The following is a 27,439-nucleotide window of genomic DNA, read 5'->3' on the forward strand; positions in this document are numbered from 1 at the left end:
ATACTTACTGTACTTTCATTCATGCATTACATTATTCTTAATGGGCAGATAGACTGTAGTAATTACCACTCTATAAGCAGAAATTATGGTGTGCTTAATCTTTCTGATTTATGAAGGTTCATCAGCTACATCTCATAATAAAGTCAGCATTTTTGTTGGCGTCACCACCATGATCCATAATACCTTCTGTTTTTTATTCATAGGAACAGGATGATGAATAAATTCTTTATAATTAGTGTAAAGGCACATCAAAAATGAAGGGCAAAAAAGTCAGGTATGTGTATATAGACTCACTGCCCCAACCTTTCCCCACCTCCTGGGACTGAGCCATCTCTCAGGCTCCCATTGAATATAAATCAAATTACTCATTTCGTCATTTGTTTTAGAAATGTAAGGTGTCACTATTGCATCCCTTATTAGAGAGTGTTGATAGATGTTGGATGTAAGCAATCAGTAAGAGTAGGAGTGCAGTGTCCACCCCCCCCATGAGAGATGTCTTGAAAGGAATGTGATTTAACAACATTCATGAGCCCGCTTTGGCTCGTATTCCCTTTTATCCAGCCTTCCATCCTGGGAAGGTGGCTGAGGCTCAAGTTTGGATCCCTCAGGCCTTTCAGGAGGGGGATGATTTCATGGGAATCAAGGAGGTTCCTATGGTAGACAAATTCTAAAGGGATAAAGAGTAGTGAAAAGGGAATTAGACCTATAGTCCTTGTATTTCATTGAAGATTTGCCTTGTGTTTGGAGTTTCTGTTGAGTCGGGCAGGACTGCAAGAATGGGAAACCCGTTTCAGATTTGCTGCTTAGAAAGAATCAGCAGAAGCTCATCTGCATCTGTTCAGGAGTGTCCAGTTCACTTCCTGGACCCCAGAAATCTGCACATCCAGAAGCAGGTACAATAAAGAAAAAGCCCAGAGAAGATCCCTCTCGACAAGGAGCCTACTTGCTAAAAAGTGGTTGGTGAAGAAAACCCCTAGGGCCGGATTTTAAAAGCCCTGCGCACGCCGGCGCGCCTATTTTGCATAGGCTGCCGGTGCGCGCACAGCCCCGGGACGCGCGTAAGTCCCGGGGCTTCGTAAAAGGGGCGGGGGAGGTAGGCGTGTCCGTGGTCAGGGGGCGGTTTGGGGCGGAACCGGGGGGCGTGGTGCTGGCCCGGGGGTGTGGTCGAGGCCTCCGGACCAGCCCCCGGGCGTAAAATCCTGCTAACGATTGAGACAATTGGAAAAATGCTTCTCTTGTATGAGAGAGCATTACCATACGATTGTCTTGTTGTTGTGGGATACTTGTTTGAGGTGAAGTTGTTGGAACTTCCCTGTCCCTTTGTATTTTATTGACTGAAGTATTTCTTAAGTCTTCCGAATCTGAAGAAGTGTTAGAGGAAGAAATTTGTACCACTTCTCTTTTTGAGCAGGTAGTAGATGGAATTTTACGAGATGATTTAGAAGTCGAAGGACTTATCTCCCATGTAGCACTCCTTTTTGTTAATTTTTTAAAATGGGAGTGACCTACGTACTTATGATAGTCATCAGATGATGAATCAGTATCTGTGGCTTCAGTCTCCGAAGAAGGGCTGTGTGAAGAGTATCGTTTTCGCTTCAACTCTGTCCTTAATTTTTGAGGTGAATAATTATGGTATATACGCGCAGATTTTGATCTATGCGCTGATTTAGATTTATGCGCGGATATATGTTTACGTGCAGATGCAGAGTTATGCGCAGGTATGCGCGCTTGTAGATCTGTGCGCGGAAGTAGATCTGTGCGCGGTTGTATTTGTATGCGCATATTCTCTTGATCCCGAGCGCACAGGGGTTATCGGTGCCGATGTGTTCGGCGCCGTGCGCATAAGTTTTTCTGCAGTCGGCGCCATACGCGCAGGTTTACCCGGCGCCGTGCACGTATCTGTTCGGCGCGGTGTTTTCTTCTGCGCCATGCGTGCCGGAAGCGCTAGGTTGTGCACAGACTCTGTCTTCGGCGCCGATAGGAGAGTATGCGCAGATGGCGCCGTGGGCGCAGAAGTCGTCGGCGCCGAGGTTTCTCCATGGACAGCTTTTCACTTCTGAGGTCCCGGGATCCCTGTAGGGGGAACCAGAACTTCAAGACTCTTTTGTATTAACCAACATGCACAGCCCTTTCTCCAATCTCTGAAAATAGCACTGATAATCTCCACAGTCTACAGCAGCAAAAATCACTCCAAGAAGCAATGTGGTTTCCAAGTTCTTTACTGATAGTTGATTAAATTGAATTAAGGATCTGTGCAGCACTGAGATTTAAATAAAATTGATGAACAATAATGAAGCAGAAAGATTAATACATTTGTGACCTTACTCTTCTAGTAAAGTCTCTGAATTTAAGGAAAGCAGATCCTTAACAATTGATATCCTCCTCTTTCCAATTATTCAGACTGAAGAAAGCATAATCCTTCCAACTCCCAAATATAGATCAATCTTCTCCCCACTGTACAATGGTTACAATTTAGTCCCAAGTTACTAATCAGAACACACAAATTCCAGTACCCTTACCTTTCCTGCAGTCTTCTTCAATATCTTGAATCTCCTTCTGAAAGTACCAGCGGGCACACCCCTCTCAAATGCAGCACACTTGAGTCAGTCTAAAAGATAAGAATTGAACACTACCTTTACCTCTTACCCTCTGGTAATGGACAGAGATCCACTGAAAATCCTCACAGTTGAAACCTCCACTCTTCAGGCTTTTCCTAGGTGAAAGACACCTAACTCTCCCAATTGACTGGGCACTCAGTCCCAAATAGAACTTGACTCAAAAACTTTGGAAAAACGCCCTTTCCTCAAAAATGAGAAGATGGGCACTGAAGACATTCAACCCAAGGTTGAAGCTCTTCTGCATCAGAGTCACTGACCAACCTATCCACTGGATCTTCCCAAATCCTCTGTGAAGGGGGGGGGGGGGGGGGGGAGACAAATGTTCATAGGGAGAGACTCCAAAAATGGGTCAATAACATTAAGCATGGGCAGAAACTGGTCAGTCTATGAGACAGACCACAAAAGGGCGAACCAGCAAAAATAAAAATCCCCACCCTAAGATGGTGGCAGGGGTTTATAAGCTGCTAGAGCACACCATCTGCAGCTCCCACTTGGGGGAGTGAAACCCAAATCTCTCTTCACTAAATCTCTCTGAAGCTCCCCAGAGGTTCCTTACATCGAAACATGGAAACATAGAAATGACGCAGAAAAGAATTAAATAATCCATCCAGTCTACCCTGCAAGCTTCTTAAATAGTAACTGCCACTCTGTGCGGGTTACCTCCATGCTTCTCTTAAGGGCAGTAACCGCCGCTCCATGCAGTTATCCCCAAGCCTTATGATAACCCATTAAAATTGCAGCTAGTAACATTTTTTCTGGGTAATGAGCTTTCTTGAAAATTCATAGCGTTGCTTGACTTGCTTTGCTTATGGACTTGGCCATAGAAGCAGTCCTGAGCTTTTTCCTTATATTTGCATATCAATACCCCAGTCCGTAGAAGTTGGGGCATTCTTGGTTTGCTGTCTGAATCCAATTCCCCTTTTCCCCCAGCTATCGAAATGGGGAACAATGTTTCAGTTGCATTTAAAGCATCAAGGCTTAACAGTTAAGGTTAGTAATCTCCATGTCTTCTGCTAAGGGTAGTAACTACCACACCAGCAAGTTACCCCCATGCAAGCTTTCTTCATTTCATTTAGGACTTGGCCATAGAAGCAGACCTGTACAGATGGTATAACCACCTAGAACAGTGGTTTGTGTGGGCTATAAGCCTTTTTAAAGAAATACATATATACCTTATGATACCTTGCAACTGGGTCTCTAATTCAGTTCATATCTATCAGGTTTTTTAGCTTTCTTTTCCTATGGCTCCTTCTGCATGTTATGCTCAATTTTACATTAGCTGTTTCATTCTGTGTATTTGGGTGTATATACATATATATATACAATATATAATTATAAATTGATGTTAGTGACTAATGTTTCTATAGTTGTAAACAATTCACCTATGGTTTAATTTTTCAAATCTATGTGCTATACTGGCATGTCTTCTGTGATCAGTAAATCTGTTAGGATTCGTGGGTTTCGTGGACCCTTGGCCCGAGGTGAGGGTTGATACCACCTGAGGGGAGGAGCCCCACAGGTCCTCACTGTCGGGAGGCGAGGTCAGCTGCAGCAGGAGATACAGTAATGTGTAGATGATCAGGGCATCCTGCATCACTGTCATGTGATCGCAGGAGCTGGTAGAGAGAGTACTGTGGGGGATCCCGAGGAGCGGGGTAAGAGACACAGTCCAGAGAGAGAACCCACAGTATACAGGCAGGACTGGATGCAGGCACCAGAGCAGGAACTTCCGATAGAGAAGCACTGGGCCGGCTCCGAGGAGCGGGGATCGCGAGACAGGAACTTCTGGAGGTCCGTAGCAGAGACTGTCCCGAGAGGCGGGGCTGCATAGCGAGCAAGGCTCTGGTGTGATGACGTAGGCTGTCCCACAGAGCGGCGAAGCCCGAGTCAAATCTCTGAAGTAGTGATGTAAGCAACCCTGAGGAGCGGAGCTACACATGATGGAATCTCTGGTAGAGAAACGAAAGCACTACCCCAAGGAGCGGGGAGGTGCAGAGTGCAGTCACCTGATGTAGAACGTAGGCACTGCCCCGAGGAGTGGGGAGCATAGGTACAGTCACTGGAGTAGAACATAGGCACTGCCCCGAGGAGCGTGGAAGTGCAGGCACAGTCACTGGTGTAGGCACTGCCCTGAGGAGCAGGGAACGCGGAGTCTAGTCTCCAAAGCAGTAAGGCAGTTCCGAGGGACAACCCTGAGGATCAGGGAGGCCGGCAGGCTGGAAGGCGCAGGGCTAGCTTGAGGAGTGGAGAAAGCCCGGAGATAAAGTCTCCAGCTGGAGAGCAAGCAGGACCCCGAGGAGCAGGTCCCCGAGCCAGAGTCCAGAGTAGCAGGAAGAACCGGAACAGGAACCACAGGTCCGAGGAGACAAGAACAAGCACCAGTAGCGAAGGAACTCGTTGCCAAGTCAGCTAGCAAGGAGCGAAGGCAGTGCTTAAGAATCCCAACCTTGTGATGTCATCAGTCGGGGACGCCCCTGAGGTTCCCGCCATTGGGCCTTCAAAGGGGATCCTTCAGACCAAAAGATCCCAATGTCAACTAAGTGAACTGTGAAGAAAAGGATTTGTTCCCAACTGGAATCCAGAGCTGGGAGGAGAACGGAGGGACCTGGGACCGTCCCCATCAGATTTTCAGCCAGTAGAACAGGAAAGGAGAGTTTTGGAGAAGGAATGATCAAGCAGTGAATCCCAAGGGAGGGGAGAACCCTTTCCAGTGCAACCCAGGCAGCCTGCACTCCATTTAAGGGAAGTTAAGGGATCACACATACAGATCAGTTTGGAGATGGTTTATAGCTCTGCATGCTAATTGAAATGACCAGTTATACAATTACTTGCCAGGTACTGGTAGCCTGGATTGGCCACTGTTGGAAACAGGATGCTGGGCTTGATGGACCCTTGGTCTGACCAGTATGGCATGCTCTTATGTTCTTATGTACTCCACCAGTCCTTCTCCAGGTCACTGAGACCCTCCTGGTTCTTCAGCCTGAACTCCCATATTTTGCCCAGACCTCTCACCCAACCAATTGTACAAAGTAAACAAGTTTAATGTGCTAAATTACGTAAATTAGAAAATCTAAATGTGTGTCTTTTAAAATAGCAACTTACATGAGTAAATTTTGACCCATCCCAGAATGCACTTAGACTGTCCACTTTTTATGCATGTCTAAGTGTGCTCGAAAGAAAAAATATGTGCATATGATAGATGCTTATAAAATAGCATGCATGTGAGTACTTGCTACTTAACTGTGTATATGCTAACGTTTATGTGCGTAACTCTTTGAAAATTCACCCCATAGAATATGACAACTGATAAAGATCATAATTCTAAGCAAATCTGCCCAATATTTACTTCCTGGAGCAATGTCACACAACACACTTCTATCCTATAGCAAGATGTCTCATTCTATGACACAGTCACTCTTGATTTCTAATGTGAGGATTTGTTATTCCAATTTCTCATGTAAAAAGCAGGACTTCAATCCCATAGCCAAAAAGGTCACAATCAGGACTGAAGGACTGCAGTCCACATTGCCCTGGGTCAGGTGGGAAACCTGCTTATGGCTGTAAGTTTTAGAGCATTTCACATATTTGACATCGCTAATTTATTTCTGCAATAAGCTATTTTCAATAAGCTATGTATTTACTGAAATTACTGCCTAGTGTTAGAATGTGCCTTTTTATTGGCTACAAAAATACTCCTGCCCAGGGCCTGATTTGCATAATTGTTTGGGAAAATACAAATTTCTCAGTCACAATCATTACAAATGTACCCTTGCTATTGACATAATTAATGGATGTGCTCTTTCTGAATTAAGCCGTATGCATGTTGAACAGTAAATGTGCCATATTATTGAAGTGTCTTTCTTTGTATTCACTAGGCAGAAAATATGCTTTGTTTAAAGATCACTTTAATAAATATTTTACAAGATGATTAGAAGAATAAATTTGATCAGTGTGAGGGTGGCTTTGTGCAAAGGCAACACCCCCATGACTACCAGCTGTGGAGTAATTTAAATCATTAATTTGAATGGCAATCGGTTCTCATATTCCATTGATTGTTTCCAACCCCTGCTTTTATGAGAGTGTTACTAAAGTGAGCATTATTTGTTAGTTATGCATTTGGCTGAAATATATTTCACAAGAAAAAACAGTGTAATCCATGGGATGTTGTGATGTACATATATATAACTTGATGTTCAACTCTCAAGCTAATATTGTCTGATTACTGTTGCCTTGAAGCATGCATTTGAAATTTCCTGCCTAAAAGTGAGATAGTTCACACCCTTTCACTGTACTCTAATACAATAAAATGGTCTGATTCTGCCTGTATGAAGTCAGCAACTAGGAAACCTATGCACTAAGTTTAGCATGTAAACTAAGGCAGTTTAACCCATGCCAAAATGAGCATTCTATGAACTAATGATTTCACATGCATGCACTTAAATTAGCATGTATGTGATAGTGGAGGAGTCACTTAGTGGTTAGGGGCAGTGGGCTACAAACCAAGGAGGTGAGGGCAGGTCACTTTACCCTCTATTGCCTCAGGTACAAAATTAGAATGTGAGCCGTCTGGGGACAGGTAAATGCATAAAGTCCCTGAATGTAATCCACTTTGAAGTATCTGAAAGGTGGAATATAAATAAATGAACATCAAATGCGAGTTAGTATTTAGCATGTTCTTGCTAAATATCATGGTATATTCTCCTTCATATGCTCTTTGGTGCACACTCACCAAGATGAAAAATGTAACTACCCCCTGACCAGGTTTTAAATTTTTTACATGTGTGCTATTCAAAGGGCTCAGCTCCCAGTAAGCATTGTATGCTTCACAATATAGAAGGCAAGGCCCAGTACTTTTACTGTTTCTAATACTAGGCCATTCTACTAGTTACTAAGCAATGGCTCGCTTGCGATGATCATTGCTGTTCTTGGTTGCTTCCCGCCTTTTGGCTTAGAGCAAGTATTGTCAAGCAGGAGGCTTGAGCTCTGAACTGAAAATGTTTTTTTGTCTTGGTCTTTTGGCTGAGATTGAAAACCTGCTGAGTATGCGGATTAACACCCTGCCACTCAGCTCCACTGGGAAGATGATGTTATAATGACCGTTGTTGAAGGAGAAGGCATTTTTATAATTATTACTTTAGTTTTTCAAGTTATGGAATTCTTATGAGACAACTCTTTACAAGAAACACTGAGGGATGTATCTTAGTAATTTAACCTATCCGGCTAAGTTATGATGTATATTCAGTGGCACGGCTATGCCACTGAATATACATGTATAAATCAGCATTTAACCATATGTCTAACTGCCTTGCTCTAGACTTGCTCTATGGCACATCTAGATTATCAAATAGCTTATGCGGCTGTCCCAATATCAGCAGTTAGCCACATAAACTGTACGGCTAACTCATCCTGCTTTGATCTGTCCACCGCATGCCTACTTTTTATGCATCTAACATTTTAGCTGTATAAGGGACTTATACGGCTAAGTGGCAGCTGCAGAATATGCACGCATATTCAGTGGCCAATACTTAGATGCATAAGTCCCACTTATTTGGCTAAATAGCTCTGAACGCGCTTTGAATATTGATCTCAGAATGTAGAATCAAAATCATCATGAAAGATATACATTCTCTAGAATAATATAAAACCAAACACTACATTCATTGCAGAGCCCTAAATAGGAAAGTCAATGGAAAACCCTAGAAGCAAGGAATAAGAAAAGAATAAAAAGAGAACTAATACCACAACATTTGAATTTACTAAGTGTGAGAACTGAAGTCTAGCTCAATCCTCCTGGATCTACCGAACTACTGCTTCAGACAGAAAGCCTCTTCACAGTAAAAAAAAATGTTCAATTAGGAAAGCTCATAAAACACATAGCATTCATTATGATAAGTCACTAAAGATTTACAAGGAAATTGAACAAATAATTCTGCTCCCAGAGCTTGCACCTCTGCACGATTTACCAAAAAAGGTTTTACATCTGTCTTGTGTTGTTTTACATAAATCTAGATGTACCCATATTTGTTGACTCAAAAACAAAGACTTCAATTGAAAAAAATAAATGAAATATAATCTCTGTCCTGATGAAAAACAAAGGTTGCAAAGGAGGAGTAGGTTTAGGCAGCTGTATATCTGCTAATTGCTCCAATAGTGCTGTAACTTCCAAGCTGTCCTCTAAAGAGATTGAATTCCTCTGCCCCTCCTCCTGGTTGGCCAATGGTAAGAAATAATATATTTGACCCAAGGGTGATCTTGCTTCTTTCAAAATCCTTAACACTTCACAAAAATAGCACTTAAGAGTAACAACTGATGCTTTCGTAGCTACCTTGAGGAAGTTGATGAATCTTAAATTGGGATGCATAGAATTGCTCTCAAGCGTTTCCATTATGTGATGAAATTACCATTTGATCTTGTCTGCTCAAATTCCCCTGCCCTCTTGGTGTGTACTTCTACAGCCTGGCTTGGAGCTCAATCATTGAGGCAACTCTGGTGATATCCCTAGGACATTTAAAAATAGCCTCCTCAAGCTTGGTGAGCACTGTTCAAATAGCACCTGGCCTTATAACTGGTTGTCTTACTAACATTGTGCTCTTCTTCAGATCATTAAAAGGAGAAAATGCTTCCTCCCATTACAGGACCAAGCTGTTGAGACTACATCGATCCCTGAGTCTGCCACACTGGGCTGCTCCATCATGCAGTGTGCTGGAAAGTGGCCCCTGTGATACTTGCCCTCTCTTTCACAAGGGTCTCCCCGACAGACAGAGCCGGCAGAATTAGCAGCAACACTTCAGATGCTCTGGAACTGCTCCTCAGCTCTGTACCCACCCACCAACCCCAGAGGCACTGAAACATATCACACACCTAGGCTGAGAGAAGCCTCTAGCCCAGTGGTTCTCAACCTTTCTAATGCCGTGACCCCGTAATACAGTTCCTCATGTTGCGGTGACCCCTCGCCCCGCCCTCACCCTGCAAGGGTGGGGCGAGGGTGGGGCTTTGGTCATATGGGGGCGGGGTTATGGATGGGGTTGGATTTTAGTGCATACTTATTTATTATGACATTTATAAACAGAACCACCATTCCTCATAAAACAATAAAATTAAGAAACATAAAGCATCAGTTATAATAGTAAAACCATACTAATAAAAGAATATTTTAAAATTACTGATAAATAGAATTTCTGTTAATTAAAATCATATACATTTTTATAATTTCCCAAACACCAATAAAATATTTCAAAACAGCACATATATCAAATAACACACAATAATTAAAACTAATAAGGATTTTAAAAAGCCCCTGCTGTCCATATATGGGAGCTCTTGATTTCCAGTCACCCTGATATTGTCGAAGATTAGGAGGTTATCCTCTCTCTCTCACACATATTCTCACATGTCCATTCTCTCTCACACATACACTGTCACATACATACACATTCATGCTCTTATACCCACCATAACCTCTCGCTCTCACAGACACTGATACACTCTCAGGGTGTAAGACACTCTCTCCCCCCCCCCCCCCCTACTCACACACACTCTTACTCCCCTGGATTTTCTCATACACACTCATGCTCTCACTCTTACTGGCTCCCTCACAACCTCAGAGCCTCTCAGATAAAACTCTATGCAGCAGAAATAATGCTGAATGTTGAGAATTGTGTTATGCAGACTAATCTGGAAAAAGCACTAATTTCTACATGAGTCATAATGAATCAGTCCTCAGCTGCAGGCTTCAATTGATTATCCTGGCTCCCTTTAATTTAATGTTTGCCAAATACAGTTCATGTGTAACAGCAATCTTAATTCTCCACCAGATCAAGCTGATTTCACATCCCACTTCATACTTTGTCACCTCCAGCTGAGTCAAACAATTAATCTAATTACTGCCACTGCTGCCACGTGGCTATTAGGGAGGCGCTGATTGCTGCTATTGGCACTGAAGCCCATTCTGCTGCCTCCTCTGTGCAGGCCCCCTGGGTTTCCACTTCCTCCATGTTGATCTCATACATTGTGAGATCCGCCATAGAGAAAGTGCTACTCTTGCACATTCCCAAAGATTACATGTACCAATCAGTAAAAAGTAATTTATTTTTTTTTACATCTGCATCCCTTTATTTTTTTGCCATTTCCTTCTGTTTCTTTTCTCTCCACCTGTCTTCTTCCCTCAAATACACAGTCAGGTTCTCATTCTCACATGCATTTCTCTCTCAAACACACATACACACACAGGATCTCACTGTCACATGCTCTTTCTGTCATGCAATCATTCATACACACAGTCTCTCACTGGCACAGGCTGTCTTGAGTCTCACACACAGGCTCTCTCACACCCCCACATGCTGCCTTGCTCAAGCACAGGCTCTCACTGTCACATGCTGTCTCTTTCACACACACACAGAGGCTCTCACAAGCTGTCTCTGCAAACACACACAGTCTCTCAATTCACTCTCACACACAATCTCTCAACTCATCTCATACTCGCACACACCTCTCTCTCACCTCTGGGCCTCTTCTTTACGGGGTACCACAGGATAGGCTCTGCAGCGGCTCTGGTCTTCTCGGGCCGCGCAGCTCCTCTTCTGCACGCGGCTGATGCGCCTCCTCCTTCCTGCCCGTGCGGCTCCGGCAACATTTGTCTTCCGGGGCAGGGCGGGCAGGAAGTAAGTAGGAGGAGCACTGCGACGCGCTCCATTTTGGGGTTGGAGGAGGCAGGTCTCCAGCTTCGCCCCGCCTCCCCGCAGCAGCCGCGGCGCCGCGGACCGGCAAAAAACCCCAACGGCCCGGTGCTGGTCTGCGGACCGGGCCGTTGGGGTCGGTCCGCAGATCAGTTTTGGTCGAACGACCTGTGTTTTGGTTGAACGACAGGTCGTTCGACCAAAACACAGGTCGAACGACCAAAACACAGGCGACCCCTGTGTTTTGGTCGTTCGACCCCCGCTGGGGTTGCGACCCACAGGTTGAGAACCGCTGCTCTAGCCCCAACAGCAAAACTTTCCCTGGATGACACAGAATCAGAGAGGTAAGGACAGCATAGGCAATTATTGAAACTTGTTTCCACATACGAGACATGCAAAATTTGGGGAGAAATCCCTAACCTTCCCCTTGCATTTAGAAGGCATTAGAAAACTGTAGCAAGGCAAAATGTGGAACTGCGAGAACTGCACCAATGTGTCTGCTCACACTGCAGTCATCTTGTCTCCTCCCCGAAGCAGAAGGTTTCATCATCCTATTGAAAAAACAAAGTGTTTTTTGATGTTTCTGTTGTAGGGTGTCCATCTAAAGACCATAAATGGCATTCTGAGTTTTGATCCAGAACAGCATTCTAGTTGACAAGGGCTTTTTTAGGTAACAATTCTATGTGTTTGATTGGAAAGTTCTTTTCAGACAGCCTTGAGGCTTTCCCAGATTATATCCTTCCTGTGACTAAAGCCTCAACTATGACTGTAAAATGCATCTCCTCCTCCAATTTTGTTTGCAACTTCACCTAGGATGCAATAGTATTTCCCACCCATATGTTTTTTGATTGCTTCCACAAGGCACAACAGGAGCAAAGACTAACCCTAGTCCCAAGATAATAGGATATTCATAGAGGGGGAATGGTCAGATGCCAGCCCCCTCTGGAATCAGATCTGGCATCAGTGGGATTGATGAGTTGATCTGGATGAGGCAACATCCGATGTCAGACATTTTTGTCCTTGCAGATTTTTCTGGCTGGTTATCATGTGATGGTATGGTTCCAGCATCCTGGGTGTGTGTGCCATTACCTCTCTGCTCCAGTTCCTCTGTTCTTTTTCTCCTCTTTCTCTTCTGCATCCTCTACTTCCTTGGCTGACATCAAAAGTGTCTGCTTTTGATTTGGTTTTTCCTATCTTGGAAGTCTATACTCTTCTATCATCTCCTCTTCTGGGATCCAGATGTTCTCCAACCTATGTCTTCAGCACTATCATGTAACTTCATGAGTCAGGCTTGCTTTTAAACAGTATTACAGCAAAGAGGTAGGGACAAGGGGGAAAGAGAGCTTATCATGTTTAGTTTAGCGTCCATGAGCTATTTAGCTAGAACATGTTATCAGAATTTAGAAACAATAGTTTTTCATGTTAACATGCATGCTAATAGCTTAGGCATGCTATTGTAACTGATGTTTACTACTTACATGCTAAAACTTAAAGGACAATCATACACACTTCAGCAAATAGTAAGATCTCAAAATAAAGGGCTATTGACTGTGTCTACAATACGGAGTACACATCTGATGCAAGTAAGAGAGCGTGTGTTTGCCATAGTGGGCCCAAAGCTTTTTAATTTTCTACCTGAGATGGTAAGTCTGATACCAGAAAGAAAGAGATTTAAATGTGAGCTGAAAACATGGCTATTCAAAAATACATATAACCTAACTTAAAAACATCAAAATACAGAGAACTACAATAACAAGAAGGAAAAAGGATAATAATTAAAGAATGAGTAATAAATCGATGTGAGAATGTAAATATCTTAAGAAAAAGAACTTACTGTTACGTGAAAATTGTTAAATTTTAGCTCCTATAATACTAGCCTGATGTCGTGGACTTTTAGTTAATATATATTAGAAAATCTCAGTTAAAGATGTTCTTAGATTCTCGCAAATGTTTGCTCTTAGCCTCTTCTCCTCAAGTAAGTCCCATAACTCAGGAGTAAAATATTTAGATGGGTAGCAGTATTTTTAGCTATTTCCATAAGAGATTATTTTTCCTTTTTATGCTCCTTATTTTTGTCTCTTAACGCTTAGTCCCAGAAAATTGTGGTCTAGGTAAAAATGATTGATTTACTGTATGTGATAATATTTCTTTTTTTGTAATATGTTTCTTTTGTTGCTGTACAAAGTATATGTTACTTTGTAAATTTTGAGAAAAATTTAATTAAAAAAAAAAGAAAATCTCAGTAGATTTATATCAACCTCTATTGTGTTGATTTACAGTATGAATATTACATTTTTAAACTGTTGTGATATTTATTTGGAAAGATGGTATATAAAATGTATAAATAAATAAATAGGTGGCTGGATATTTGGGCAATAACCATGCCTATATGGGTAATTATTTAGATTATTGCAAAGCTTTGTAGCTAAACATGGGAAAGAAGATGTGCTAGGTGTGAACTAAGTGGGTGATCTTTGTATACTCAGCTGCCTAAGATGGCAGAAAACTAATTAGGGATATGCATTCATTTGAAACAAATGGGCAAAACAAAATGAATGTGCCTATATTTATTTCATTCTTGGGCCCCTGAAACAAATGGATGGGTCCCACAAATGAAACCCAAATTCTTTATCCCATTTGTTTATGTTTCCCATTCATTTCTATGGCCCATTGAAGTCTATGGCTGAGTACTGCTGAGAAAAAATACCTGGTAATTATAGCAACCAGCTCTTGCTATGTGACTTTACCACCTTTTCAAAACCTTGTCAGAGTCGAGGCAGGGCATGTGGGCAAGGAAACCACCCATAAGACAAATCACAGTGAAGCATCTTTCTAATTAGCCTATAGCCGCTATCTGGATCAAATAATGCTGAAGTCTCCCACTGTGAAATCTGAGCCTGTCCAAGAAGTTCTGTATTTCTTCTCTAGCTTTTTCTGGAGAAGGTCATGCTAATAGAAGCTCTCAGTGTTTTAAAAAAGCTTACAAACTTTTGGATTTGGCACTGGTAGAGGGCTGTTTCTGCTCTTCTCTGTGCTGCAGTGGTCTCATATGCTCATTATGCCAGAAAGAGAAGTTGTGTAGTGCTACTGATTTTAATTTTTCTCTTCAATGGGGGAGGGTTAGAATAGCAGGCAGTGTGTAGACTGCAGTAGTCCTAGTGATTTTATTTTATCTATGTCTGCCTGGCACCAGTGAGGTGAGCTCAGAGACTGAAGAGAAGAATCTTATCAGGCTGTCAGCCTTTTTTGTCTGTGTTCAACAATTTTTATTGTGTGGAGTCAGACAGCACTTTTGCATACAGCACAATGCACATACATGGTATATGTGTCTCTATGTGTGTATGTGACAGACCTCTATAAAGTGAGTGCTACTGTGAGTGGGGGTATCAATTAATTCATTTGTAATATCCAGACCCCCAATAAGCAGATAATTTTGCCAAATCCCATAATGTCAGGAAAAAGTAGAGTAGGACATTTTGGCAGCTTTGGCAGGGACAGCAATACAAAAAGCAGTCCTGTAGCTAAATTGAAGGGGGATTTTTAGGTCCATAATGACAGAGAAGAAGGCAGCTTAGCCGAGAAGAAATTGAAATTTGGAGAGCATGTGCCACTTCTGCATGTTGCTCTCCCTCCTGTTTTTGGAATAGAGGGAAAAGGTAGAATAGTCATCCAAGGGAGACAGTAGCAGGGCAGGGGCACAGCCAGAGGCAGGAAAATTGCTCCAGCCAAAACCAGCTGCATGCTCCTCTAAATTGCTTACTGCTTCTGAAGCAATTGAGGCAGTGTTTCCAATAACTGATTCTGAGGAAAAATCTTGTCTAGGATTCCCTGAATCAGAACTTGAAGAGCTAATAGCTTAAGAAAACCTGGAAGGATTAATCAGTAGCATTTTAGGTTCCAGTTCAGTGGTGAGGTGAGAAATGGTAATACTGATGGTGATGATAGCAACTTCCAGAAAGTGCAGGTAGAGCATGTGAGTGATATCCCTAGAATTTTCCTCAGTGTCTACCCTCTACTTCAACTCTTGTGCAGTATCAGCCCCAACAATGTAGAGAAAGGGATCACAGAAGAAATCCTTGATCTGGAGGCACTTTAAAGTAAGGAAGTACCTGTGTATTGCTCAGAGTATTCACTGCAGGAAGGATAGTAGTTGAGGGAAGCAAGCAAGGCATCTTACAAATGCTGGTAAGCAGCATCACCTGCAGAAACAGCATTCACTAGAATTGGCATCAGAGGAGGGGGGCGGTACTAGCCTGGGAACCTCTTCTGCCACTCCAAGTCAAAACCAGAGGAAAGGTTTTAAAACGGGAAGTCATTTTCCCAAGCTGATCCCACAGTCCCTTTAAGCAGTCAGGTTGCAGGCCAGCAGTCCCTAGCCATGTGTCCAAAAGTACAACCTATTATAGAGGAAATGAGGTGGTGGTCATTAGCACTGTCCTGGGAAAAGATGCAGGCAGTATCTAAAATAGTAAGAAGGAATATTGGGGAAATAATTGCCCTTGATGAACAGCCCGTATAGGTAGTAGAGAATATGGAATTTAAGCTTTTGCTGCAGGTTTTAGTCCCCCTTTACAAAGTCTCCTCCAGGACTTCTAGAAGGAAGGTCATTCCCACTCTGTAGAATCAGTGCAGTAGTTACATGCAGGCACAGCTGGCTAAGGCAGAGGGGAATATAGTGCATTTCACCTGTGATATCTGTACCAGCACAAACACTATGCATACTTAACTTTCCCTAATGACACACTGGTGGGACCTGGCTGAGGCAGGGACTGGCAGCAGCTCTAGAGGAGATAGAACATCTGGGTGCATGTGGGGTTTGCATAATCCACAGTTGATACATAGTCCTCATCTCACATGCAATATTCTATCAGTCATAAGAAAGATGCTGGAGGGTTGGCTGTTAGATCGGAGAGGTAGAAGTGTTCATGCATGTTTCTTTGTGACAGACTGCGATAAAAATATGGTAAAGGCAATAGCTGATGAGGGATTTCAGAATATCTGTTGCTTTGCACACTTGCTGTACCTGGCAGTGAGGAATGTCCTGGGGTCCAATGATGATGGGAATCCATTCCTGAAGAACATAAGAAAGAGGTTCAGAAACATAGCAAGGCATTTACATGGAAGCATGAAGGTGTGGCAGCTTCTCTGTGAGAAGCAGGATGAATTTGGGATGTCTTACAAGCATCTGAATCAAGATGTTGGCACCCGCTGGAATTCCACATATGTGATTCTGCAGAGGATAGTGGAGCAGCTTTTCATGATCCGTTTCTTGAAACAGAGATAGGTGTGGCTTACCCCATGGGGCATCATGATTGTGTAGTGATAAGGCAGCTGGTACAAATCATGAAGCCCAACAAGGATGCCACAGAGGATCTGAGTTCTAGAAGTGCCAGAGCAGATAAAAGAAAGATTGAAAACTCTCACTGAAAACAATACATACATACATGCTTGCTACATGTTGTGACTTATGGGTGAAAGGTAGTCTCACCCTCCAGTTCAAGTATCTCATATTCATGAAGGAGATGCTGGTAGCTAAAGTGTGTGAATAGGAGTGCCAGAGGCAGAGACACAATGGGCATGTAGCATAGGAAAGAGTTACCCCCTCAAAGATTAGTGCAAGCAAGTAGAGCACACTGTCAGCTAACATTCCTCCTCCACCTCAGTACATTAAATCCATGTTGCTGGCAAGAGACACTTTTGGCCCATCCCAGCAGAGATACTCTATCTCACAGAGCCCACTAAGGAGATGGACACAAGATGTGCTAGAATACTGGGCACACAAAACCACAATCTGGCCAGCCTGCCAAGGTGGCTCAGTAATATCTTTGCTACCCACCAACCAGCATGCCCAGTGAAGGTGCGGAACATTACTAGTTAATTTTATGGTAAAATAATAATGTGGCTTGCCTCAAAAATCTCAAGCTACATTATTTTTCTGAAAGTTAGCTACAACTCAAGTAGATATTTGAAAAAAATAGATGGGACTTGGAGACCAATCTCTCCCTCTCTCTCCTTACCTTCTCACTCCAAAGTTCCTCTATTTTTTCAAATGTATTTCTCTCCTGGGCCTCCCTTCTTCCCCCCCACCCCAACCCTTATTCTACCACCTTCCTTTTACCTTAATTTTAGTTTTGTCTTCAGCCCAGATCATGGTAGCATTCTACAGTGACCCAAGCCCGGTGGTTCTGCTGTTGATAAGCAGCTATGTGGGAAGCGTTGGCTTCTAGTATAGCACTTCTAGAGAGCCATGCTGGAATCATACTCTTCCATTGCAGCTGCTTAGTGATGTTAGACATGCTGGGCCAGGATCACAGTTGGATGCTACCATGATTTGGGCTGAAAATAAAATTAACATTAAGGTACAGAGAGGGTGGAAAGTTAAGAGTTGAGGTAAGGGGAAGGGAGTGAGCTATGGAGAGAAATACGTTTGAAAAAATAGATAGGACTTGGGGTTGGGGGAGAGGGAGAGACTGGACATGACCCCCCAGACAATATATTTTTGAGATGGCATGCACTTTGTGGAGAGGTGGTAGACTCAGGCTAAGTCTTTGGAGCTCTGGTAGAAGGGAGCTAGTTAAAGCCTAAAGGCCCACAATTTTTTTTTCTCAAAACTTCACCAATTAGCCAGCTATTTGTTTTGAATTTATCTGGGGTTAGCCAGATAACTTAATTCGTTATATTCAGTGGGACGTTTATCCCAGTGAATATCATGGATAATTTATCTAGCTAACTTTAGTTAGATACTTTATTTGTTTTCCTCATCCATAACATTTTTTGTAGAGAAGAGTTTTTGTCTTGAGGAGGGAGCTTGGAGTGGTGTTGGTGGTCTAGGTTGGAGATTTGTGGGTTGATGGAAGACAAGAGGAAAGGAAAACAAATGGAAAAAATAACATAGCAGATTGAGACTTCAAAAACTGTTAACTGATAAGCAGGTTGTTAATACAAACAAAAAAAATACTTTGAAATGTCTGTATACAAATGGTAGAAGTATAAAAACTAAGATGGGGGAGTTAGTGTATAGTGTGCATACATTTCTATTTTGTTCACTATTTAAAAGTCCTTTTCACGGCTTATTGCTAACTGTAATGCAACCTGTTACTACTTTGTTCTTTATTTTCATGGAATTACTGCATTGCTGTGAGAATTAACTCTTTCACAATGTGTAACTCGTAGTTAAGATTTGTTTTTTTAAGTTTCTTTGAATTTTATGGTATTGTTTTATGTTTATTTTTATGACACTGTAAACCGTTGTGAAGGAACCTCTCTAAACGACGGTATATAAAATTTTATAAATAAATAAAATAAATAAATATAATAATATATCGGGCTTGGTAGTGTGTCCTTCAGCGCTCGCGCATGTTCCCCAGCCCACCGATAGATGGCGCAGGCGGCTCCCAGGCCACCTTGGAGGCTCAAACACGCCATACAGCAGCCATGTCACAACACCAGCTACAAGAGTTAATCCTGGGGGAATTCAGCGATACTGCGTAACCTAGATTTTGCGCAGAATTCCTCCTTCCCACAGATTTCCTCCTTCACCTCGCCGATTTCCTCCCTCGTCAAAAGACTATTCAAAACTGGAAGGACAGCGGCCATCGCGGGACAGGCAGAAAATAGCAGAGGAGACCCTGGAATGCCACGAACGGAGTGCGTCCTGTGGCACATGCTCTTTTCACGGCGAAGATGAAGGCCCGGCATGCCGTTCGCAGCAAAAAGGGAAGGCAGCCATGAGCAGCGATCGGCGCACCTGAGCTTTCATCTTCGCCGGGAACGGAGCGTGTGCCGCGGGACATGCTCCGTTTGCGGCATGCCGTGGTCTCTGCTGCTATTTTCTGCTCAAGGCGAAAATGGAAGGCCCCCATGTGCCGCGAATGGCGTGCCAGTCCTTCATCTTTGCCGCAAACGGTGCGGGTCCCGCGGCATGCCGGTGAGAGAGAATGTGTGTGTGAGAGAGGGGGGAGACAGAGAGCATGGTTGGTAAGGGGGGTGGGGCGGGTGTGAGAGAGAGCATGGGAGGTAAGAGAGGGTGGGTGGGGGGACCCTTGAGTTTGGGTTTCAGAGAGAGGGAGCCTATATGAGGGGAGGGGGATGCCAGTGAGAGAGAATGTGTGTGTGTGAGAGAGGAGATGGGGTGTGGGGGAGTGCAAGAGACAGCTTGGTAAATAAACTTTGCCAGCCCTGGCTTTAGCAAATGTGCCTCCATGTCCCTTGCCCTGGGTGAAAACAATTTACTTTTTCCTTTTCAGCTAACGCTTCCATACAAGAGCATATGCGCCAATAAAAAGGCTCGCCGCCCAGGTGTAGAACGGGTACAGTTGCTAGTTTATGAATATTGCTCTCACTCACAGTTGACAGCCAATTAGAAGAAAGTTGGATTTTAGGGATGTGCATGGGGAACATTTTTGTGTGATTTGTTTTTGTTTGAAACAAATATTTTCTATTTGTATCATAAAATGCCTATTTATTTTCAAAGTTTATGCATGTAAATTTCCCTTTTGCTAGCATAGATTCAAAATGTATGTCTGGGCCAACATTCCCATTCTAAGTCATCATACATAATCTGGGTCAATACAAAGAGCAAATACATAGTCTAGGTCATGTTCATGCATTATCTAGTTTCTTTCAATAGTAAATACCTTTCTAAGTCAACACAGCATCATCAAGTATAAGTTAATTAAGGTGCTATGAAGGAGGATTGTAATCTATACTTTTCATTTCATTATCCCTCATGCCATACTCAGAATGTTGTCTTTATACACTTTACACCGCTCAATTCTTTTTGCTCAATTTTCTAATATAATCTAAAGTTCAGACAGTGATGTTTTCGGCTTATTGACATTTTACGTTAGCTTATAAGCATTTCGAAAGAGCCATGTTTTCAGTTCCTATTTGAAATCTTTTCTTTCTGCTATCAGTCGTAGTGACTCTGGGAGAGAGTCCCATAATTTGGGGGCCGCTATGGAAAACATTCGGTCTCTTCTTTGCGTTAGCAGAACAAATGAACATCCCTATTGGACTTAATATACCTCTGGACATCTTTCATCCTAACCAACTTTATAACTATGTAAGAAAATCCTATAATGTCCACAGATAGCTGAGTGCATCATTTATTTTTTCACTCTTCTAGATTGTTTCATAGACTTATGCAACCCAAGCTAAGGTACATAAAATAAAGCCGGGTGTTTAGCGGCTTTCAGGATTTATATACAGGCATATTAGGCCTCTGTCTAGGGTGGCAACATTTTATTTTTGGTGGGGCAAATTTCCTGCTTCCTGGCACAGCCCTCCACCACAAACCTCTCTGGATCTCCAAAGGTACCCGTGCCCCTGGACCTTGACTCTAGCATGATGCTCATAGGTCAGTGAGTTTACAGATCCCACTCTCTCTGGGCTTTCATGTGGAGAGTGGGGCTTGAGAATGAAGGCTTAGTCCCCATGCACACTGACCTACGAGGATCTTGCTGGACTAAAGTTTCAGTGTTTGAGAGGGTGGGTGCAGAAGCTTAAAGGTTAGAAGGAGGGGCAGCATTAATGACACTCGGTGCCTTGGGGCTGCCATGAGCAAAATCCTTCCCTGCCTGGCACTGGTCATTGTTTTATACAAAGTGGTTGAGCAGATGATTATAGTGGACTAGGCTCTCCCCGTGGGCAGTGCCACCTCTCACCTCGGGCCAAGGGCCCACTGACTTACGTATCCTAACAAAACAGGTCTGGAAAGGAAAACATCGAGTGACGTAATCAAATTTGCAGATGATACAAAATTATTCAATCACAAGCGGATTGTGATAAATTGCAGTAGGAAGTAGCGAGACTGGAAGATTGGGAGTCCAAATGACAGATGAAATTTAATGTGGACAAGTGCAAGGTGTTGCATGTAGGGAAAAATAATCCATGCTGTAGTTACACAATGTTGGGTTCCATATTAGGAGCTACCACCCAGGAAAAAGATCTAGGCGTCATAGTGGATAACAAATTGAAATCGTCGGCTCAGTGTGCTGCGGCAGTCAAAAAAGCAAATAGAATGTTAGGAATTATTAGGAAGGGAATGGTGAATAAAACAGAAAATGCCATAATGCCTCTGTATCGCTCCATGGTGACACCGCACCTTGAATACTGTGTACAATTCTGGTCACCGCATCTCAAAAAAATATAGTTGAGATGGAGAAGGTACAGAGAAGGGCAACCAAAATGATAAAGGGGATGGAACAGCTCCCCTATGAGGAAAGACTGAAGAGGTTAGGACTTTTCAGCCTGGAGAAGAGACGGCTGAGGGGGGATATGATAGAGGTGTTTAAAATCATGAGAGGTCTAGAACGGGTAGATGTGAATTGGTTATTTATTCTTTCAGATAACAGAAGGACTAGGGGGCACTCCATGAAGTTAGCATGTGGCACATTTAAAACTAATTGGAGAAAATTCTTTTCCACTCAATGCACAATTAAACTCTGGAATTTGTTGCCAGAAGATGTGGTTAGTGCAGTTAGTGTAGCTGGGTTTATAAAAGGTTTGGATAAGTTCTTGGAGAAGAAGTCCTTTAACTGCTATTAATCAAGTTGTCTTACAGAAAAGTCACTGCTATTACTGTCTTCAGTAAATTGGGATCTACTTAGGGGTAGATTTTAAAAGATGAGCGCGTGCATCTATGTGCGCGTGACTTCCGGCGCATGCACATGGACATGCTTAATTTATAACAAGTACGTGCCGGCATGCACATGTTATAAAATCCATTAGCTGCGCAAGGTGGGTGAATTTTTGCAAACCCATGCGGCAACGCAATCGGGCCTTCACCAGTTCATTCCCAGTCTGCTCCAATTAAGGAGAGGACTGGGAGGAAACTTCCCTAGCCCCCTGCCTAACCTTCCTTCCCCTTCCCCTCTCCTCCCCACCCTCTAAACCTAACCTACCTTTCCTCAGTTGTTTTATTTTATTACTTACTGCTCCTCGGGAGCAGCAGTAATTTATGTCCGCCAGCCGGCTGCCGGCACGCACTTCACAGGACAGTGGCTAATGGCCCGCCCATTTTTCAGGGCACGGCACTTATGCGCATATCGGTACTTATGCGCGTGGCTGGGCCCTTTTGAAAATGCGTGCAGCGAGCACAGGGCCCAGCCACGTGCATAAGAAACAATTTTTACGTGCACCAGGCATTTAAAATGTGTCCATTAGTGCTTTGGTACCTGCCAGATGCTTGTAGCCTGGATTGGCCACTGTTGGAAACAGGATGCTGGGCTTGATGGACCCTTGGTCTGACCCAGCATGGCAATTTCTTATGTTCTTATGTAAACACCATATCCATAGGATGCAACAGTTTTTGAAGAATATGGTAGGGTTTCCTTGCGGCATTTTCATGATTGTTTTAAAAATTAAAATTATTGCTTTGTAACTTTAGGTATACAGAAAAATGTTTAGTAATAAAAAAAAGCATGTGATCTCTTCTGTAAGCTCTGAGCCAAAAGCCATCATTTATCCTATCAATTTATTGCAAAGGCTTACAGTTTGCAAGTCCCCTTTAGTTTATACTGAAGTGCTTAGTTTACAGATCCAAAAAACTGTATACTTGTTGTTTTTGTTCACATGCTTTAGCTTGTGCAGTGGTCATTAAGGGTTTGCATAAAAAAAAATCATGTTGTATCGTTATTCGTTTTGGATTTGCGATCTTTCTATTGTTTTGTTTTCCCATTTATATCATTTCATTTGTTTTGTTTTAGCACGCAATGTATTTTTGCCCACATACCTTTTTACAATGTGTGTGCTGTGTAGGAAAACAACGCATGAGGTAAAACAATGCAAAGACCAATTTTGTTAGGGTTTTTTTTGCCATGAGAAATGACAAAAAATGATATGCCAAATGTTTGCCATGAGAAATGACAAAAAAATGATATGCCAAATGTTGTTGATGTTTCATGTGCTTGATGTTTCATATTCTTAGTGGTCATCTGGAGTTCTCTGATGCTCCAGGCAGGGATGTTGTATCCCAGATTTTTACACTCCGAGTGGTCTATATATAATATATCTATTCAGTCTTTACTACTGTATGAAGTAAAACATGTCCCAGAACAAGAAGATGGAACAAAATGTAGAAGGATTCTTATTTCATGACAAAAAAAAAAATCCCAAAACATTTTCTTTCCTTTTGCTGTCACATCTCTGATGCAGGAAAAAAAAGCCTTCAGCTATCTTACAGTCCACACAAAAATCTTACCACTTTCCCATTTCAAAATAAATAAAAGCCTCCATTTAACCAAATCTGATTGAAAATCTGGGGATAGTGTGTTCACACTTGCCGATCTCCTTTACAATAATGGGGAAAGCAGTTCCCCCTTTTAGAAGTCTTTCCCTGGAATCCTGCAGCTTGAAGAGGAAACCCACGGATCCGTGGAGCTAAATCAACAGGGACAAATGGGGCGGTCTTGCCAGGCTGTTGCCCCTGCTCCTCGACCGATCTTGCTACACAATGGGTTTTCTAATCCAGGAATTTATCACCAGCATCGCCACGAGCGTACGCACTTCCTCCACATCCGTGTGACATGATCTAGGAAATGAGTTTGTATTTTAGAACTGAATGGTATGAAAAAATAAAAATGTCCTCGGGTTGGCTGCATTTCTCCAGCCAGTGTTTCATAAAATTGCTTTTGGGGGTTTTTTCTGTGTAGAAATAACAGTGAGGTGCAGTAATAATAATAATAATAACAATAAAAGTAATGCTAAAACCATAGTCCAAGAGCACTTTGTGCTCCTATATCCATGACAAAAATCATTTCTCTTACTGAAAGGAAGGATGGGCTGTGATTATTTTTAAAGCATCCTCAGCACCTTACCAAGTAAATGCAGAGGCCAGCTAGGCCCCCTGCGGACCCTAGATGGAGAATTGAGAGCCACTAAAATTCCTAACATATGAATAAGTCATATACAGGAGAGAAGGTGGTACTTAAGAATGTCCATCACTCGTCTCTCAACTTCTGGCTTTCAAAGCTGGAAATCAATGGGAGTTCAGTCATGAAAGCAACTGCAACTCTGGATTCATAAATGCATGGATGCCTGCGATATCCTCCCAACTATTGCTTAGGGCAGGGGTCCCCAATCTTGGTCCTCAAGGGCCTCAACCCAGTCAGGTTTTCCACAAGATATATGAGTGAGATATATTTCCATACTGTCGAGGCAGTGCATGTAAACAGATCTCCTGCATATTCATTGCATCAATCCTGAAAATGTGACTGGGTTGTGGACTTTGAGCACTGAGTTTTGTACGCCTGGCTTAGGGTACGAGTATGATATGAAAGGGGCCTTGGTTGCTATTTATTTTAGTGCAGGTGTAACTCCCTACATGTATTACTAATTAACATATATTTTCCCCTACTGCAAATTTGAAATTGTGGTATATTGGAAAGTGTTCCATTTCTTTAAATTGTATCATGTAAATGTGTGTTGTATCAAGAGAAAGTGAGACACCCCGAGTAAGTAGTGAGAGAGATGAAGAAGGAGAGGGCTGCAGAGAGCATGATTCTTCTGTTGGGAGCTGCATTGCCAAGGAGCAACTGAGTTTTATTTGTAATAAATACTAGGGATATGCATTCGTTTACAACGAAATAGAAAATGGCAACAAAATTGTCTCTTTTGTCTTGTTTCGGGAGCCCCACGAAAATGAAAAAAAAAAAAAGATGAAATTTTGGGAAAATTAATATTTTGTTTTAGTGCACAATGGTTTTCCTATTTATGGACTTAGAGGCAAATGTAAATGTGCACTGAAGCCATTGCAGGTTTGTGCATACTTGTGTGTTTTCCTGTGCAAGGCCCTATATGGGGATGTAATAAAGGTTTTGTGGGAGGGAAAAAACACGTACAGGCGCATTTACTGCTCTGCAAGTTTTCCTGCATGAATGCATGCTAATGGCATGCAAAGGAGGCAATTTAGCTAATCCTAGGCAATGCAAAGAGCTGAGCTATTGCTAGTGTGGGTTTTTTACTGCGGGTTTTTTACCGCCATGGTCAGGGCACAAGTTAAGTGACAGCTCCATGTTAGTGCGCACTAAGTCCGGTTAGTGTTCACTAACTCTGAAATTAGAGAAACCGAAATAAACACCTCCCGAACCATTTTAAAAATGAAATCAAACAGATAATGACCCAAAATGAAAACGACCCAAAAAAAAATCAGTGCACATCCCTACTAAATACCACCTCTGTAAGAATGAAAGCCCAGGCGGTCTCCAGAGGGAATTTTGTGCATCCTTTTGCTTTAAAGCCAGATTTTGAATGGTCCAGGGTACTGATTCGCAGACATTACGGAAAAAGCGTAGGACTGCTTCCATGGTCCAGTCCAAAAGCAAAGCACGTTCAAGCAGCAGCATGGTCTGAATTATCAAGAAGGTTGCTTACCCCATAAAAATGTTGTTCACAGTAATTTTGTTATGGGTTTGACAGTTGCTTGGTTTTGATTACTAATATTACTACCCTTAACATAAGGCCTGTGGATAACCTGCATGGAGCGGTGGTAACTACCCTTAAAAGAAAAATTGGGGTAACCTGCATAGAGTGGCAGTTATTACCTTGAGAAACTTGCTGGGCAGACCGGATGGACAATTTTGTCTTTTTCTGCTGTCATTTCTATGTTGCTATGTATGTTACTATGAAAGTACTGTTGATTGGATTGAAAAATGACCTTGGTTATGTCATTCAGTGGTGGATATTATTTTATATGTATTAAGTTAATAAAAGCAAAAGTCATTTTCCGAGATATCAGACTGCTGCACTGAGAGTTGCACCCCAAGTTAAGGAACTTAAAAGTTTAATTTGCATGCCTGAGTGTGAACCCTGTCACAACATCTAAAGCCCTCTGAGATCTTGGTGCTGTACAGGTACAATGGACAAAACTTACAGATGTCTTCTGTGTTCAGGTGGCATCTAGAATTATATAGCTTTGGATCAGAAGTGTACGCTCAAGGTTTGATATCCATTCAGTGGTTTTAAAAGTCAGCTGGTGAAGGTCATTAGCTGGACTCCCCCGTCACAATATCTTCTGATGAGGTTTATAGGGAGCCCAACTTTCAAAACTGACCACGGGTCACCATTTGCGTGCATAAGTGGGTGTGCAGAGATTTATGCTGGTATGTTAGAAACTGTGTGGCAGAGGCCGCAACACAATATATAAAATACTGCATATTTTTGACCTGAATGTATGCACATATATCTCAGTACACATGTATATTTGTAATGCAGGAACACGCATACTTTCTCTACCCATTTTATAAAATAATGCACATATATTTTATGGGTGCAATAATGATATCAATGCACACATGATGAGACAGAATTCAATGCCGAGGCAGGTATTTACTTGCACGTGTACCTGTAATCACCAGTTCGATACCTCCACCAATTCACCCAGACCTGCTCCAGCATGTCACCCAGACCTCCCACCCAAACACCATGGACAAAAGAAACGTGAGATTTCAATTGCATGAGTCAATTAGTAGGTGGAAAAATGTGCCAACAAATTTGGTGATGATTACTGCTTACAAAATAGCAACATGCAAGCACACTTCCAGACTCTGCCACAGAACGCCCCCTACTCCATTTCTTTCTCCTCCCGTTAATGTTTATGAGTGATACTGTGAGCCCACGTGTACTCCCAAGGGATATAAGATATCATATGAGTGCATATACTGATTTTACAAGTGCAACCACCGCTTAACTCTTTGAACATTACCTCAATAATCAGGTTAATTTTCAGAGACTTCTGCAGATAGAGCCCTGCTTTGTGTGCAGAAGAGGCCTTTCACAAAATTTCCTGTCTGACAGGTGGGTAAAGTTATGCACCTATGTCATGTTTGTTTATAAATTTACCTGGTCTGAGTGGAAGCATCTCTGAGGGCAGGGATGGGGAGGGGTTTGCATTTACGGATGTACTTGTGTATTTTCAAAAGTATGCAGGTTAAATTTCTCAAATAGTTTCAGCCCACAATTTAGCAGGTGTAATTTTGTGTGGGTAGTTTTGGTGGAAAATCTAAAAGAACATCTTTCAAGAAATGAAAAAGGGATCCAAATGAAGAAAACAGGAAACAGCATAAGCACTGGTAAGTTAGATGCAAAGCATTGATAAGAAAGGCAAAGAGAGAATTTGAAAAGCTTGAGGTGGAAGCAAAAACTCAT

At 42.5% G+C, this 27,439-nt stretch overlaps 1 long non-coding RNA gene across 1 annotated transcript in view; it reads right to left on the reverse strand.

Moving 5' to 3' along the window:
* Nucleotides 1-1,508: 1,508 nt before the first annotated feature.
* Nucleotides 1,509-27,439, reverse strand: part of LOC115088782 — a 33,799-nt gene continuing 7,868 nt past the window's right edge. Inside the window, exons 2-4 of the long non-coding RNA XR_003855872.1 lie at nt 16,317-16,364; nt 2,520-2,608; nt 1,509-2,073 (exon numbers count right to left, since the gene is read on the reverse strand). This is a non-coding gene — a long non-coding RNA (uncharacterized LOC115088782). The remainder of the gene's footprint in view (nt 2,074-2,519; nt 2,609-16,316; nt 16,365-27,439) is intronic.

The sequence above is a fragment of the Rhinatrema bivittatum genome, chromosome 3, assembly GCF_901001135.1.
Source record: "Rhinatrema bivittatum chromosome 3, aRhiBiv1.1, whole genome shotgun sequence".
Taxonomy (NCBI): Eukaryota; Metazoa; Chordata; class Amphibia; order Gymnophiona; family Rhinatrematidae; genus Rhinatrema; species Rhinatrema bivittatum.